Source organism: Chiloscyllium plagiosum, chromosome 18, assembly GCF_004010195.1.
Source record: "Chiloscyllium plagiosum isolate BGI_BamShark_2017 chromosome 18, ASM401019v2, whole genome shotgun sequence".
Classification (NCBI taxonomy): Eukaryota; Metazoa; Chordata; class Chondrichthyes; order Orectolobiformes; family Hemiscylliidae; genus Chiloscyllium; species Chiloscyllium plagiosum.
Genome location: NC_057727.1, coordinates 61,663,753 through 61,674,735, shown reverse-complemented (window position 1 = coordinate 61,674,735; position 10,983 = coordinate 61,663,753).

The following is a 10,983-nucleotide window of genomic DNA, read 5'->3' as shown; positions in this document are numbered from 1 at the left end:
TATTTTTGCTATGTATCTCTTACAAACTGTAAAAGACTCTTTGTCTGGAGGAGCCCAAACTTCAAACTGGTTTCAGGCATTGTAGAGTCATGTTAATCAAGTACTCAGATTCACCACCCGGATAGAGACTGGCTGCCAATGCATGCCCAAGCCAGATGTTATGTTCATGAACTTCTCATCAGCATATGATACCATGTGGCAAAAGTTTTTTTTGTCGAAAGCTTTTATATGCTTTCATTGTCAGGCCAAATTGTATGTCTTTTCTTCAATGCTTAGGAATTAAAGGTATGAGGTTTCAGTTAGAGAGTAAACAAGTTCCATAGCCTCAAAAGGTGGACTTCTCCAGGCTCTGTTTGAGCTTCAGTTTTTCCTCTATGTGAGCAAAGTACCTCCCATTACCTTTCAAAGTACACCGGTCACAGATTGGCTCTTGTGACCAAGCAACCAACCTCGAGGCCCATAGCAGCAGCTTGTCCCAAGACCTTAAAAACAACTGGAATTTTCATCAAATCCAATTAAGATTGTGTTACTGTTTTCCATCTCAGCCACTGACCAGCATATAGCAAACTCCAGATCACCTTTTGTGGCAAATCTATCAAGAATGAACCATACTCAAGGACTTTGGATTGCAGCTTCACGTACTGCAAGCTTTTGAAAAAGGTCACAGAAAAAAAACAAGACCAGAACAAACATCGGGGGTGAGCTGGAGATACACTGTTCAGATTATTGTTAGTCAGTTCTATTGTCTACAGCAAAATACTGCTCCCGTGGGGGGGAGTTACCACATAAAATGTTTAGATACTATCCTCAACACATCAATTTGGATAAATAATGATATACCGAAATCAACAGTTGTACACTGGCTCCCAATCCTGTCCAATATCCCACATCTTGATGTGTCCTAGAAAGCAAAAATTGTGGATGAGTTTAACTACATTAAAATCAAATCAAATCCCTCGAACTCAACACCGCCTTCCTAACCTGCAATCATCTTCCTGACCTCTCTGCCCCCACCCCACTCCTGCCTATCACCCTCACCTTGACCTCCCTCCACCTATCGCATTTCTTTTATCGTAGCCTGCTGGACACACTTTCCTCATTCCTGAAGAAGGGCTTATGCCCGAAACGTCGATTCTCCTGTTCCTTGGATGCTGCCTGGCCTGCTGCACTTTTCCAGCAACACATTTTCAGCTCTGATCTCCAGCATCTGCAGCCCTCACTTTCTCCTCGAAGATTTTAACTACATTAAAGCCAACCCAGAACTGCTAATCCATTGAGATCTACGAAATCTACCAAATATGTGACACAATCATGCAAACCTTTCAGGACCTCTGTGAATATTTCAAATCGTACAGATTTGGACAAAAAGGATAAGAGAACATCCTCTGGGCTGACGCCAATATCACAAAGATCTGGTGAGCAATCCAACAATAGAGTCTTTAGGGTTCAACTTTACTTGAAAAGAGCAATGTACTGTCATCAGGAACCTGCATTCTCCATGCCAGGACATAATACCTCTATCTAGGAGAAAGTAAGGCTGCATATGCTGGAGAGTCAGAGTCAAAACGTGTGGTGCTGGAAAAGCACAGCAGATCAGGCAGCATCTGAGGAGCAGGAACATTGATGTTTTAGGCGTAAGCCCTTTATCAGGAATGTGGAGGGGAAAGGGGGCTGAGAGATAAATTGGGGAGGTGGGGGTGGGTCTGGGGAAAGGTAGGTAGGATGATAATAGATGGATGTAGATGGGAGGTAATTGTGATAGGTTGGTGGGGAGGGTGGAGCAGATAGGTGGGAAGGAAGATGGACAAGTAGAATGGGTCAAGAAGGCGATGCCAAGTTGGAGGGTTGGATCTGGGATGAAGTGGTGGAGGGGTGATTTGGAAACTGGTGAAGTCATTGTTGATGACATGTGGTTGTAAGGTCTTGAGGCAGAAGATGAGGCGTTCTTTCTTCAGTTGGCAGGTGGCTTTGATTTTCTGGTGGAAGATGCCCAGGGTTTACACATCCTTGGAGGAGCTGAAGAGGTTAGCTACAGGGTGGTGGAGTTTTTTGGTGTGTGCAGACCAGCAATATTTCCTGAACCACTCCACGAATTGGCATCCTGTCTCCCCAGTGTAGAGGAGACCACATCTAGAGCAACGGATGCAGTAGAAGAGGTGGAAAATGTACAGGAAATGATCCTTTAGGGCCTTGGACAGAGGTGAAGGGGTAAGTAGGGGCACAGGTTTTGCACCTCGTGCAGTGATGAGGAAGGTGCTGGCTGTAGAGGGTGGGTTGGTGGAGGAGCGTGGACCTAGCGAGGGAGTCTTGGAGGGAATGGTCTCTGCGGAACACAATTAGGGGTGGGGAGGGAAATATATTTTTGGTAGAGGGGTTTGACTGTAGGTGGCAAAAATGGTGGAGGATAATACTGTATCTGGAGATTCATGGGGTAGAAGGTGAGGACCGCGGGGTCCTATTCTTGTTGGAGTGGGAAGGCTGGGGTTCAAAGACAGAGATGCAGAAAGTGGAGCAGATGCAATAGAGGGCATTGTTGATCACACGGGAGGGGAAATTGCGTTCCTTGAAATAGGAAGACATCCGGGATGTCCTGGAGTGGAATTGCTCCTTCTGGGAGCAGAAATGGTGGAAGCGGAGAAATTGGGAGTCAGCGATCACATTTTTACAAGCGGGGGGAGGGGGGGTTGGAGGTGGTATAGTCAAGGTAGCTGTGGGAGTCATTGGGTTAAAGTAGATGTCCATGTTGAGTTGGTCGCTGGAGACAGAGGCGGAGAGGTCCAGGAAGGGAGGAAGGGGAGGGAGGTGTTAGAGATGGCCCATGTGAACTTGAGATCAGAGTAGAAGGTGTTGGTGAAGTTGATGAACTGTTCAACCTTCTTGTGGAAGCACGAGGTGGTGCTCATACAGTCATCGATGTAGGGAAGGAAAAGTTGGGGGATGGTGCTGGTGTAACTCTGGAAGAGGGACTATTCCAAATAACCTACGAACAGGCAGGCATAGCTGGGGGCCATTCAGGGGCCCATGACTACCCCTCTGGTCTGTAGGAAGTGGGAGGATTTGAAGGAGAAGTTGTTGAGGGTAAGGACCAGTTTCACCAATTGAATGAGTATATCTGTGGAGGGGCACTGGTTGGCTCAGTGAGATAGGAAGAAACAGAGGGCTTGTCGGCCTTTGTCACGGGGGATGGAGATGTATAGGCACTGGATGTCCGTGGTGAAGATAAGGTGTTTGGGGTCAGGGAATTGAAAGTCATGGAGGAGGTGCAGGGCATGGGTGTTGTCCAAGATGTATGTGGTGAGTTCATGGACCAAGTGGGACAGGATGCAGCCAAGATTATGAAGAGATGAGTTCAGTGGGGCAGGAACAGGCAGAAACAATTGGTCAACTGGGGCAGTCAAGTTTGTGGATTTTGGGTAAGAGGTAGAACTGAGTGGTGAGGGGTTGGGGGATAAATCCTGGGCCTCTTCCACTGCAAACTCAAAGTCACCTGCCAACTGGAGAAAGAATGCCTCATATTCTGCTTCGAGACCTTACAACCACACGGCATCAACATTGACTTCACCAGTTTCCAAATCTCCCCTCCCACTACCACATCCCAGATCCAACCCTCCAACACGGCACTGCCCTTTTGACCTGTCTCACCTGTCCATTTTGCCTCCCACTTATTTGCTCCACCATCCCCAACGACCTATCACAATTACCTTCCACCTGCATCCAAATATCACCATCCCATCTAGCTTTCTACTCAATTTCTGCAATTCTTTCCAGTGTTTTGGTAATTTTTGAGAAGGTAGGAGAGAGGGTTGATTGCAATGTTTAAAGTATCAGCGGCATCATGAAGACAAAATTGGCTAAATGAAAGAAAACAGATTCTTGGGAAATGATTGTTCTTTTTGGAAATGAGAGTTTTCAGGTGGGTTCCTTAGGATCATTGCCTTTTCTTGCAGAGAATATTAATGACTTAAAATTGAATTAAAAGGCACAATTCAAAATTTTCAAATATTACAGAACTCAGAAGTATTCTAAAACAACAAGGAAATTAGTTATATTCACCAAGTGGACACAGATTGTGTGAATGGGTGAACGCGAAACAGATGATGCAAAAAGAATGCAAAGTGTTATATTTTGACAGGAAGAAGCAACAGAAACCAAAGGGTACAATTCAGTTGCCCTTTCTCCACATCCTTTTACATTCCATTTTCTTTTCACTGAATTGCTATTTCTTTATCTTTTTCATCATTTAGTTTCACTGTCTCTCACCTTTTTTCCTTTTAGCTCACTCCTTTTCCGAACAATTATCAATTATATCGTCTTTAACATAGGAAAACCTCCCAGGATGTTTCAGAGGAACAGTGTCAAACAAATCTTTTGGCCTAGTCCTGATTTTTTTTCCCTTCAATCAATGGTTGTATTTTCTCATTTTTCTGAATCTCGATCTCTTATTTTCTCTTTGGCCTTTGATCTTTTTCTCTATCTCTCTACCTTGTTGCTCACTCATTTAATATTTCTCCACTTTGTGTGACAATCTCTATTTGACATTTTTGAACTTTCACCCAGTTATTTTCTTCCGTGGTTTTGTCAACCATTTTTTTCAATAATTTTATCTCCAGGTCTCTATCACATTCTAAATCTTTCTACTTTCCACTTATCATCTCTCTTCCTCCTTTTCAATATCTTTCACTTTTCTTTGCTCCATTTTAACTCACTTATTTTCTTACTTTTTTTTGCAGGGTATTACTCCTATTTTCCCTCTGACTCCATTCATTTCTCATTCTTCCTTTCTCATTCTTATGGAAGTCCTTCTCCCCTTTTATTTCCCATTTTCTCATTCCTTTCCTTTCTCTAGATAGATTTCCATTTTCATAATTTTCTTCACTCGTTTATTTTTGTTTTTCTTTCTTTTATCTGTTCATTTTCTCATTGATTTGCTGTCATCCTTTGGTTTCAACTAATCTTACTCCAATGCAATCTGGCTCTTGCACTTTTTCTGTTTCACACTTCTCTTCTATTTCCCTGTCCCACTTCTGCTTTGCTAATTAGTTGTATCTTCCAACAGAGTCACAGAGAGCTGTACGGCAGGGAAACAGACCCCTCCATCCAACTCATCCGTGCTGACCAGATATCCTAAATTAATCTGGACCCATTTGCTAGCATTTGGCCCATATTCTTCTAAGCCCTTCCTACACATATACCCACCCCGATGCCTTTTAAATGTTGTCATTGTACCAACTTCCACACTTCCTCTGGCAGTTCATGCCGTACACACACCACTCTCCTCTCACCTTAAACCTATGCCTTCTAGTTTCAGATTCTGCTACCCTCAGGAAAAAGATATTGGTTATTCACCTTATCTATGCCCCTCATTATTTTATAAACTTCTATAAGATTACCCCTCAGGCTCTGACCCTCCAGGGAACATAGTCCCAGCCTTTTGAGCCTCTCCCGATAACTCAAACGTTCCAACCCTGCAACATTCTTGTATATCTTTTCTGAACCCTTTTGAGATTCACAACATCTTTCCTATAGCAGGGAGACCAGAATTGAATGCAGTATTTCAAAACTGGCCCAACAAATATCCTGTATAGCATTAACATGACATCCCAATCACTGACCATTAAAGGCAAGTGTACCAAATGCTTTCTTCACCACTCTGTTTGGCTGTCACTCCAATTTCAAAGAATTATGAACCTGTACCTCAGGTTGTCTTTGTTCAGCAACACTCTCCAGGACCATACCATTAAGTGTATATGACCTCTCCTGATTTGACTTACCGAAATGCAACACCTCACGTTTATCTAAACTCTATCTGCCACTCCTCAGCCCATCTGATCAAAGTCCCACTGTGCTTTGAGATAACTTTCTTTACTGCCCACTACACCATCAATTTTGGTATCAGCTGCAAACCTATCAACCAGTCCTCTTATGTTCACATCCAAATTATTTATATAAATGACAAAAAGAAGTGGACCCAGTTCTTATTCTGGCAGCACATCGCTGATCATAGGCCACCAGAACAAAAAAAACCAACCCTCACCACCACCACGCGCCTCCTATCTTTTATCCTATTTCATACCCAAGTGGCTATCCCTCCCTGGATTCCATATGATCTAACCTTGCAAATCAGTCTACCAAGTAGAACCTTGTCGAACACTTTGCCGAAGTCCATACAGGTGTTTACCACTCTGCTTTCATCAATCTTCCTACGTTGACTATCCCTAATCAGTCCTTCCTTTTTGAAATACGTGTAAATCCTGTCCCTCAGAATCCCACCACACAACTTACCCTGGCGTCACTACCTAACACTGGCATCAGGCTCACCGTTCCCTGGCATTTCTTTACTACCTTTCTTAAGTAATGGCACATTAGGCATCCACCAGTCTTCTGGCACCTCACCTGTGGCTATCAGTTATACAAATATTTCAGCAAGGGGCCCAGCAATCACTTCCCTAGCTTCCCACAAAGTTTGGGATACACCTTATCTGACCCCGGGGATCAATCCACCATTGTGCATTTTAAGACATGCAGCATATCGTCCTCTGTAATATGGATACTTATCAAGATATCACTATTTATATGTCCAAGTTTTATAGCTTCCATATTCTTCTTCACAGTAAATACTGACGTGAAATACTCGTTTAGTATCTCACCCATCTCCTGTAATCCAATGTGGATGGCTTGTTGATCTTTAAGGGGCTGTTCTCTCCTAGTCACTCCTTTGTCATTATTGTATTTGTAGAATCTCTTCAGATTCTCCTTGACACTATTTGTTAAAGCTATCTCTTGTCCCCTTTTTGCCCTCCTGATGTTCCTCAAGTGCATTCCTATTGCCCTTACACTCCTCTCGGGATTTACTCAGATCCAGCTGTCTATCCCTGACATTTGCCTTCTCCTTTTTCTTGACCAGAGCCTCAATTTCTCTAGTCATCCAGCATTCCCTACATCTACCAGTCCTGCCTTTCACGCTAACAGGTACATACTGCCTTCTGAGTCTTGTTATTTTTGAAGGCCTCCCACTTTTTAATTGTCCCTTACCTGACAATAGCTTCTCCCAATCAACTTTTGAAAGCTGTTGCCTAATACCATTAAATTTGGCCTTCCTCCAATTTAAAACTTTAACTTTTAGATCAGATCTATCTTTTCCATAACTATTTAAAAACTAATAGAATTATGATCACTGGCTCCAAGGTGCTCCCCCACTGACATCTCAGTCACTTGCCCTGCCTTACTTCCCAAGAGTGAGGCAGCGGCTGAAGGCGTGGATTGAGATTGTGGCAGTCTGAGATGCCAGGAGCAAACCCAACACAACGATGGAGGTTCCTCCTACATCTGCAGTGAAGACGAGAGCATGGGGGATCAAGCCAGTGTGGGGAAAGCGTGCCAAAGTGGAGGAGATCAATGCCCTTATATGAATTGCAGTACAGCTGAGCACTTAAGAAAGACCGTAATGTTTAACTTTTAACTTGATTTTCTTTTTTTTAAAAAGCTATACCAAGAGTGACTATAATGTTTTTAACTTTTAATTGTGTTCCTTATTTCTTTCTCTCTAGCTCTTAAGTTTTTGTATGCAGGTACTTGTACCTAAGATGGAGCGGTGTATGGCAACATCGAAAACTTCTCACTGTACTCCCATACTTTTGTACTTGAATATGCTACTCAAGAAAGTCTGAATTGAAATAGTTTTGCTCCTTTCCTAGTGGGTATACACACATGCTGAATAAGAAATTTTCTTGTATATACTTAACAGATTCCTCTCCATCCAAGACCTTAACACCATGGCAGTCACAGTCTTTGTTTGGAAAGCGAAAATCCTCAACCTATTATTCTTATAGATATTTGAGATCTCCTTTCAAATTTGCTTCTCAATTTCCCACTGACTATTGGGGGGTATATAGTACAATCCCAATTACGTGATTATCTGTTTCTTGTTTCTCACTTTCACCCAAAACCTTCACTGGACAATCTCCCAGGAATAGCCTCCCCAAGTACAGCTGTAATTTTATCCCGAACCAAAAACGTTACTCCCCTTCCTTTCGTGTATTCCTTCTATTCTCCTATATCATCTGTACCCTGGAACATTAAGCTGCCAGTCCTGCCCTTCACTGAGCCACATTTCTGGAATAGCTATGATATCCCAGTTCCATGTTCCCACCTATGCCCTGAGTTCATTTGCCTTACCTGTCAGACTTCTGAAATAAATGCAGTTTAATTTGTAAGTCAAATCAGGGCAGGACTTGTATACTTAATGGTAAGGTCCTGGGGAGTGTTGCTGAACAAAGAGACCTTGGAGTGCAGGTTCATAGTTCCTTGAAAGTGGAGTTGCAGGTAGATAGATAAGTGAAAAAGGCATTTGGTATGTCTTCCTTTATTGGTCAGAGCATTGTATATTGGATTTGGGAGGTAATGTTGCAGCTGCACAGGACATTGGTTAGGCTACTTTTGGAATATTGTGCACAATTCTGATCTTCCTCCTATCGGAAGGATGTTGTGAAACCTGAAAGGGTTCGGAAAAGATTTATAAGGATGTTACCAGGGTTAGAGGATTTGAGTTATAGGGAGAGATTGAATAGGCTGGGACTGTTTTCCCTGGAGCGTCGAAGGCTGAGGGGTGCCCTTATAAAGGTTTATAAAATCATGATGGGCATGGATAGGGTAAATAAACAAGATCTTCTCCCTGGGGTGGGGGAGTCCAGAACTTGAGGGCATAGGTTTAGGGTGAGAGGGGAAAAATTTAAAAGGGATCTAAGAGGCAACTTTTTCACACAGAGGGTACTGCATATATGGAATGAGCTGCCAGAGGAAGTGGTGGAGGCTGGTACAAATACAACATTTATGAGGCATCTGGATGGGTATTTGAATAGGAAAGGTTTAGAGGGATATGGGCCAAGTGCTGGCAAATGGAACTAGATTAGGTTAGGATATCTGGTCGGCATTGACAAGTTGGACCGAAGGATCTGTTTCCGTGCTATACATCCCGATGACTCTAAGTCCTGTCTCTTTCTCTGCCTTGCTCTTGACTATTTGACTTGCTCCTGTTCTCAACTGCACCAGCCTTAAAATTATCTCTTTTCTATCTCTTTGGGTTCCCCCAGCCCCACTATGTAAAGCTTCCCGAGTAACACTAACAAATCTCTCTGCCAGGATATTGATCCTCTACCAATTCAGGAGCAACCTGTCCTTTTTATACAGGTCACATCTGTCTCACAATAGATTCCAAAGATCCAAAAATGCAAATCCTCACACCAGCATCTCAGCCACACATTCATCGGCTCTATCATCTTATTCCTACTCACTGGCATGTGGCACGTGTAATCCAGATATTACTATCCTTGAGGACCTACTTTACAACTACCTGCCTAAGTTTCTATATTCTCCCTTCAGAATCTTGTCCCTTTCTCTTCCTGTGTCATTGGTAACAATGTGCACAACAACCCCTTTCGAAATATTCTGCACCCTCTCCAAGATATCCTTGACACTGGCACGAGGGAGGCAACACAGCATTCTGATGTCCGCTGTCAGCTGCAGGAACATCTACTTGTGCCTCTGACTAGAGTTCCCGATTGTAATTGATCGCTTGGAACTTGACATACCCCTCATCATAGTAGAGCCAGTCTCAGTACCAGAAACATGGTTATCAGTGTTACATTCCCAATAGTCCATCACCCCTACATTTTCCATATATGCATATATGGAAATGGGGATAGCCAAAGGAGACTCCTGCATTACCTGCCCATCTTTCCTAGAAGTAACCCATCTATTCGACTGTGCCTGCGGTTTTTCTTCCTTCCTGAAACTGCCATCCATCACATCCCCTAGCTCCTGTAAATTCCTCATTGTCTATAACTGCTGATCCAAACAAACTATGTGATTCAATAGGACTCACAGCCAAACACACTTCCCACAGACATAATCATCATGATCTTTTAAATTCTCCCTAATCTCCCACATCCGACAGGAAGAACATCTCACGCTAATAAAGGCTATCTCTGCACCTTAAACAATCAACAGACTCAGAAAATATACTCTCATCTGCTTCTTCTAATTTCTCCTGTGCTTTTCCCTTGCTCCTTTTGTCATTCATATTCTATTCTTCCTATTGCTTCACTTTCTTTATTTCATAGCCCTTTCTTCTTTTCAATCATTATTTATCTCTGTCCCACCCCCTTACTCATTCTTCTCCTGTTTGTGCTGTTTCACTCTTCCAGAAAACATTTATAACCTCACATGTCATAAACAACTTTACAGCCAATTATGTAATTTTTAAGCAATTGCTTTAATATAGGAAACGTGGCACACAATCTACACACAAGACACTCCCATTTTTAGTAATATTGGTTGAGGAAGGAGTATTGGCTAGGACACCAGACAATTCCTTCTTAGCCTAAAAGGGGGCAGATGAGGCCACAGTTTAATTTCTCAACCAAAAAGGTATCTCCAACAGCTTTGCACTCCCTGAAAGTTTTACTGGGAAGTCTGTGATCAAGCCTCTTTCGTGGGACAGAGACTCTCAATCTTCTAACTCAGGGCCAGCACCTGAGTCAGGGCTGATAAAGGTCCTGCTGTCTGTCTCAGGTTCTCTTTCTCTTCCATTCTCACTTGCCCTCCCACCCTCTCATTCCTCCTTTCTTCTCTTTCATTCCCCCTTCCTCTCATTTTCCACTTTCTCCCCTTCTTATTCCACATTCCCCACTCACTCCCTTTCTTCTTGCTGTCTCTTCCCATCTCTTCTCATCTCGCTTTCTTCCATCACCATCTCATACCCTTAATCCCTTTCCCTCTTATATCCCCTTCCCCTCCTTCCACTCTTATTCTCCATTCCTCTCTAGATGTCTTTTAAATGTTGTAATTGTACCAGCTGCCATAATTTCCTCTGGCAGCTCGTTCCATACATATATCTCTCTCGACTAGAAAATGTTGCCCCAGAAGTCCTCACTCTTTCTTGCCATTTGAGCCCTTGCTCCTTCTTACCACGCTTCCCCTCTCATT